This window comes from Mandrillus leucophaeus, unplaced genomic scaffold (genome assembly GCF_000951045.1).
Source record: "Mandrillus leucophaeus isolate KB7577 unplaced genomic scaffold, Mleu.le_1.0 Scaffold70, whole genome shotgun sequence".
Taxonomy (NCBI): domain Eukaryota; kingdom Metazoa; phylum Chordata; class Mammalia; order Primates; family Cercopithecidae; genus Mandrillus; species Mandrillus leucophaeus.
Genome location: NW_012107586.1, coordinates 7,274,235 through 7,280,354, shown reverse-complemented (window position 1 = coordinate 7,280,354; position 6,120 = coordinate 7,274,235). Strand labels below are relative to the sequence as shown.

General features: G+C 40.3%; 1 pseudogene; it reads left to right on the top strand.

The window, feature by feature from the left end:
- The first annotated feature begins 5,305 nt into the window (after window positions 1-5,305).
- On the top strand, window positions 5,306-5,797 carry LOC105528085 (annotated as a pseudogene).
- The last annotated feature ends 323 nt before the right edge of the window (window positions 5,798-6,120 follow it).

Below are 6,120 nucleotides of genomic sequence, written 5' to 3'. Positions count from 1 at the left end.
TGGTACTCAGTGTTCATCAGACACCAGGCCTACAACTGGAAGAGGAATTCCAGACTCCACACACTGGTGTTAATCCCTGCCCTGGCCAGGGCTGGCTGACTCAGAGCCTGGGCAGGGTAGTGTCTATAATTGACCAGGACTGGGAAGCCAGGGATTGTAAGAGACGGATCAGTAGAGGAGCTCTGCTGGTAGGCTCAGTCCCAACATTGCCACCTCCACCCCACCCCTTCTTGGGGCTTTACATGATGCCAGTGGGGAACCAGTTCCTTGACTCATGAAGGTTTTGTAAGCTCCAAGAGTAATTTCTAAAGTGTAAATGCTTCTGAAAGATGTAGCGTCTTAAGCTCTGCCTCCCTTTTTCTTACTGAAAATTCTGGCACAAATGTATTGTCAATGCCCTTTAGTTAGAGACCACCAGCGATACAGCCATAGTTAGACAAGTTGGGTTGATTCCCCACTGCAATGAGGAAAAACATATACTATGGAGATCTGTGGGACATATCTATAAGAAGGGGTTAAAAATGACTTATTATAGGATCTGGACTTTGGACGGATGATTTTGAGGATGATCTAAAGAAGCAGGACTTTGTTCTAGAGTGGCTGCTGTCAGGGAGAGGGGACAGTTCTGTGATTAGGTGTCTGAATAAGTCTTATCTATGGGGAAGATAATCTAGATTGAGGATAAAACTGAAGAAGTGACAGTTGATCATATTCACCAGGGGAGACCAGGATGTTTGCTATTTGATGGACTGCACAATGACTATATTTTTGTCTTTTCTTAGATAAAATTATGAAGAGGTCCTGCTTTGTCTTACTTTATGATGGCCTCAGAGTGACCATGTCTGATGTCAGTGTCTGTGAGATTGTTCATGAACAACAGGAGGCAGGAGACACCATGGCCCACCAGTGTGTGCTAGGCCAGCTGCTAACCACACCTGTGCCCAACTGTAAGTGCCAGGCCAGCTCCCAGAGGTCAAGGACTGCTTTTCTCTCCCTCAGTATATCTGGCCCATCTATTCCTAGCAGGTTAGAAGAAACAGGATTACAGGATTTCATACACACACACACACACACACACACACACACACACAGAGAGAGAGAGAGAGAGAGAGAGAAAGAGAGAGAGAGAGGGAAACATACATAGATACACAAATAAATAGATAGTCAAAGTTTGGGGAACAGGGGAAACTCACATTCTCATGCTAATATTTTACTGTCAGTAAACACACTTCATTTTGCCTTTATGAAGTATAATACATCCCATGATACTTCATTAATCTCACTCAGATATTGTTAATTACATTTTGCAAAGGGAGAAATGGTAGCATAGAAAGTTAGAAAAGTTATCACAGATCATGCAAAAGGCAAATCAGGCTAAACTAGAAGCAACACATGCTAAGCTTCTACAATTATAAGCTGGTAGTTGGTTACTAAAGTCATGCAAATAATGCGCCCAGGAGCATGGTGGTTGCAGTTGATAATCAGAATGATGATACGCTTCAGGGTTAGAAATATATCATAAGCATACCCAACTTTTCTTTAGTACTGATATTTTTATACTTTAGCATCATATAACTCATATCATCATTATACATAAACATTTTCTTGAGCCAACTTATAGTTGCAACCAGTTTTGATCTCTCTGGACAAAGAATCCCTTGAGTTTACTCTTCAACCTATTAAGAAGCATACCCGCAATCCAATTTATTTCCACTTTCATTTTCTTCATTAGACTATATGCCACTTGAAAGCAAGAACAGTGTTCTCATGATGTTTCACTAGAGGGGACTATTAAATGACTACAGCTGAATGATGCTTATTTATTTTTCAAGGAGGCATATCTGTGCAGGACCAAGATATCATGACAAATTCAGAATCTCATCATCACTGCAATTGTTATTGTAACTCCCAAATTCCTTGATCTTAACAATTCTCTGTTGATTAAAAGAAAATATTCACAAAGGATAGAACTTAAACACAAATGTTTATAGCAGCTTTATTCATAAAAGCTTAAATTGGAAAACAATTCAAATGTTCATCAGCAGGTACCTGCATTAACAAAATATGGTGTCTCCATTTAATGGAATAGTACTCAGCAATACAAAGGAAGTACTGATTAATAAATACATCAGTGTGGATAATGCTCAGAAACATTATACTGAGTGAAATAAACCAGACACAAAAGATTATATTCTGTATGATTCCATTTATGTGAAGCTCTAAAAATGACATCTAATCTATAGGGACAGAAAGCAGACTAGTAGCTGCCTGGATCTGGGGCTGGGGGTGAGAGGCTGATTAACTGAAAAGGGCATAAAAGAAGTTTTTGAGGTGATTAAAATGTTCTAGGTCAGGCATGGTGGCTCATGCCTGTAATCCCAACACTTTGGGAGGCTGATATGGGAGGATCACTTGAGCCCAAGAGTTTGAGACCAGCCTGGGCAACACGGTATCTAGACCAAAAAAAAAGCCCATATCTAGACAAAAAAACAAAAACAAAAACAAAAAAACAAATTAGCCAGTCATGATGGTGCACATCTGTGGTCCCAGCTACTCAGGAGGCTGAGGTAGGAGGATGGCTTCCACCTGGGAGGTCGAACCTGCAGTGAGCCATGATTGGTCCACTGCACTCCAGTCCGGGTGACAGAGTGAAACCCTGTCTCAATAAAACACACAAAACAAAACGAAACAAAAAATGTTGTATATCTTGATTGTGGTGGTGCTTAAACAGGTATTCATATTTGTCAAAACTCATTGAACACTACAGCTAGAATTGGTGAATTTTATTATACGTGGATTATACTTCAAGAAAGTTGATTTAAAGAAAGTCTCCCTTGCTGCCCTTTAGAGTGAAGCTTCCAAAAGATTCTCTGTACCTAGCTTCAATTCCTTTCCCCTGATTGTCTTTAGAAGAAAAGACTTATCAGTGTCATCAGTGGCCTCAATGTCGTAACTCCAGTGGTCAACTGCATATCCTCATCTCACAGGACCTCTCAGCGGTGTTTAACACAGTTGTCCACTCCCTCTCATGTTCCCAGGTCACTGGCAGCTTTTCCTCAGTCTCTCTCTGGTTCTTCATCATTTTGGCATTGACTTTTGGAGGCTCACCCCTTGATGATCCATCCAGTCTCAAGGGTTAAAATACCATGTCTATGCTGATGACTTCCAGGGTTGTATTTCCCAGGTAGACATATGCCCTGCACTCCAGATTTATATAACCAAGTCCTTACTCAACATCCCCACTTTGATATCTAACTCACACTCAGCATGTCCTGCTCTGAAGTCCTGGTTGCCGTAGTGTCTCCCCCATGCCTTTGCTTAGCAAACCTACCTTTCCCACTGTCCTCCTTACTTAGCAAAGGCCAACTCCATCCTTTAGTTATTTAAGACAAAACTGTGAAGTTATTTCTGGCTTCTTTCATATCGCACATTAATCCCAATTAAATTCTGTTTACTCTATTTCAGAAATACATCTGGAATCCAGCAACATCTATCAGTCTTATTTTAATGCAAGCTGTAGTTGTTTTTTGCCTGGATGATTGCAATAATCTCCTACTTGATGCTCTTTGATCAGTAAACTCTTGGGTTTATGCTCTCCTATAGTCTAATTTCCACACTGAAATGAGCATAATGCTTTTACGATACAAGTGAGATCATGTCACTCTGCTGAAATCAAATGTGTTAAGTCTAATGCTTGAAGCAATGTTTTTAGAATAACCCAAAAGGCCTAATATGATCTGACCTCCTATTCCTCCCCTTTGCTCACTCTGTTCTAGCTCTACTCGCCACCTGGCTATTCCTGGAATGTACCAGACATCCTTGTACCACAGGAGCTTTGCATTTCCTTTCCTCTCTGCCTGGAATGCATTCCCTCAGACATCCACACTGCTCATTCCCTCACTGTATTATTACTTTGCCCTAATGTCTTCTTCTTAGGAAAAATCTCTGATGGCCCTCTTTAACATTGCAGCCCTTCTGTTTTAGTCCATTTTGTATTGCTATAACAGGATACCTGAGTCTGGGTAATTCCTTTTAAAAAAGAGGTTTATTTACCTCAGGGTTCTGCATGCTGAGAAATACAAGAGGCATGGTGCCAGCATCTGCTTGGCTTCTGGTAAAGACCACATGCGGGATCAAAACTTGATGAAGAAAGGGCCTTCTTTTTCTTCATGTGTGCAGAGAGACCAAAGAGAAGGAAAAATCTTGCTTTATAATAACCCAGTCTCATGCGAACAAATCTATTCCAGAAAGAACTGAAATAATCCATTTCATCAAGACCTAATCCAGTCTTGCCAGAGCAAGAACTCATTCACTACTGCAAGAAGGGCACCAAGCCATTCGTGAAAGATCCACCCCCCATGAACCAAACACCTTCCAATGCGTCCCACCTCCCCACACCACTACATGGGGGATCAAATTTCAACAGGACTTTTGGTGGAAATAAACATACCATATGCAAGAGCACCTTCCATGCCCCATCGATCCAGGTAGTCTCTATTTTCTTTCCTGTTTTATTTTTCATAGAATTTATCACTATCTGATATACCCTATATTTAACTTATGCATTTCTTTGTTGTATACTTTTTTTCCACTTGAAAAAAATCTTTTCCATCCATTTTTTGTGGTGTTCTATCTGCAGAGTCTAGACTACAATGTCTGGTACATAGGAGACTCAATGAATTTATAGTTAATTAATGAATGGGAGGAAACTGAGCATGAAATGACTAAGTGAATTGAGAAACATTGAGAGAGAGAGAGAATTGCTTTTTAAAAAAAAATCACATTGAATTTTGATATGATTTTATACTATAGAATTACTTTAAAATTTACTTCTGGGAAATTCACATATATGAATAATAAATTTCTCCACATTGGCACAATGGTTCTAGAATTAGATACCATTTCTAAGTTGATTGACTTCAGCAAAGTGTTCTGAAAATTTCCCAAGTATGATTACCGACTAGTCAATTAATTCTCCAGTGTCAAGGGGTTTGTGATCACTGATGAAAAAAGAACAGCTATTCTCTATCAGTCTCTGAAATAACTATATTTTTTCTTTCTTATTATTTCCATGTAAGAAAGCTGAAAGAATGCTCTGTGATAAAGAGATTGGTATGACATTTCAGCCCAGTTTCTCCAAACAGGAGTGCTTGATGACGAGGCAGAAGATTTCCAGTCTTGTGTCTCCCTGGGCATGGGGTGATCTCTGGATGAGAAGTTGTAAACCTGGATGGCACTGTTGTGAGAATGTTCCTGAACTACACATAGAGGTATAAAAACACAAACAAAACACCCTTTTCACAAGATGGTGCTGAAGGCAAAGAAGAAAGCTCCTGCCCCTCCTAAAGCCAAAGCCAAAGCCAAAGCAAAGGTTTTGAAGGCCAAGAAGGCAAGGTTGAAAGGTGTCCACAGCCACAAAAAAAAAAGAAGATCCGCATGTCACCCATCTTCTGGTGACCCAAGACCTTGCGACTCTGGAGGCAGCCCAAATATCCTTGAAGGAATGGCCCCAGAAGAAACAAGCCTGACCACTGTGCTGTCATCACGCTTCCGCTGACCACTGACTCTGCCATGAGGAAGACAGAAGACAACAACACACTTGTGTTCAATGTGGATGCTAAAGCCAACTAGCTCCAGATCACACAGGCTGTGAAGAAGCTCTATGAAGAAGCTTTACGACATTGATATGCCCAAGGTCAACACCCTGATTAGGTCTGATGGAGAGAAGAAGGCATATGTTCGACTGGCTCCTGGTTACGATGCTTTGGATATTGCCAACAAAATTGGGATCATCTAAACTGAGTCCTGCTGGCTAATTCTAAATATATCTATATATCTATAGATATACATCTTTTCACCAGAAACAACAACAACAGCAGCAATAAAAACTACTTGCGAGATCCACAGTGCTTTAAAAATGAGTGAGCAAATACTTAAAATGTGGTTTTAGAGTAGGAGGTTTAAGCCTGTACACAAATAAAAGAATAGTTTTGACATATTCTTGTGATTACAGTGAACAGTTTTTTTTTTTTTTCTAACAATAAGCCTGCTCAGGTGTGCCATTTGTTCAGTGTGTTGTAACATGCTGTGTAGGGCTCCAGACCATGTGGGTTTTCTTGG